Here is a 1221-nt window from a genome sequence, read left to right on the forward strand (position 1 = left end):
AACGGATAAGGTAACGAATCCACTATCCAAAAACACCATTTCCACGACAAATGACCCAATCGTAATGAAAGTTTACAACGAGAGTTTAGGGGAAAAAACCGATTTGTCACGTCTTTCAAATCCATAGTTTCATCTCGTAAAATTGAAAAACCGCGTCTTATTTGCCCCAACAAGGAAGAAGAAACAAGCGACACCGACGAAGCGGTATCAAGGAGAGCGACAGTTGGTAGGTCTCCTAATAGAATCTTAATCGTAGGGGAAGAACGATTTTCAGGTGAAAATGGATATTCGGAACGTAATTGAATAGGGGATGGATACTCTTGGACAGGGGGCACAGGGGTAGGCATAGATGAAGGAACAAGGTCCTGAAGTGGGGTGTCTAAACTCTGAGTCAAGGAAGAACTACCAACGGCGGTCTCCAACACCTCAACGGGATCTATCGACAAAGGTTCGTGCTGCACCAAAGGAAGACATGATGGAGTGTATCGGCCCTCCTGATAATTTGTTATGATGTTCGAAGATAAAGGCGGCGTATTCGCTGGTACATGATGTAAGGAAGAAACTTCATGATCAGAATCCAAGCCTGTGTGCCTGGTATCTGATAAATGCGAAGGCAGGAGCGAAGTTATATGTGACTCTGGGTACATTTGCGAACGCCACTTCAACTCCGGCTGGATGATTTGTTGAGCCAAGGCAAAAAATTCTCGAATAGTCTGAGGGCGAGGAAAATTTAAAATTAACGCCCGTGCGGGGAAGTTCACACCCTCAAGCAAGACCTCGAGTAACTGTTGTTCAGGCCATTCAACGGCCAACACCTGGCTAGCATCATAAGCATCGCGAAGAAAAGAATAAAGAGTTTCCGATGGTTTCTGAACACGGTGGAGGATAGATAGTCGAAACATTTGTAATTCGGAAGGAGGTATGAGTCGAAAGAAACAAATGCCATGGTAACTTCTGGCGTAAGCCCTCCATCCAAATATCACGGAGAGGATTTAAGGTAAATGGTAACGCCATTAATAAAATGGATTCGATATCCAATAGTTCCAAGGCAACAATCTTATGGATGAGACACAGAAATTTAAATAAAGATAAAGGATCCCCACCCGTAGCGGGTACCATGTCTTTCAAAAGAATGGATACCGTCTGAAAACGTATAGTCTCCCTTATCGGTGACGCATTTTGAGGGAGGATTACCCCTTGAAGAAAATCCAAAACGGAAGG

The sequence above is a fragment of the Lepisma saccharinum genome, chromosome 10 (genome assembly GCF_977018435.1).
Source record: "Lepisma saccharinum chromosome 10, izLepSacc3.1, whole genome shotgun sequence".
In the NCBI taxonomy this organism is placed as follows: Eukaryota; Metazoa; Arthropoda; class Insecta; order Zygentoma; family Lepismatidae; genus Lepisma; species Lepisma saccharinum.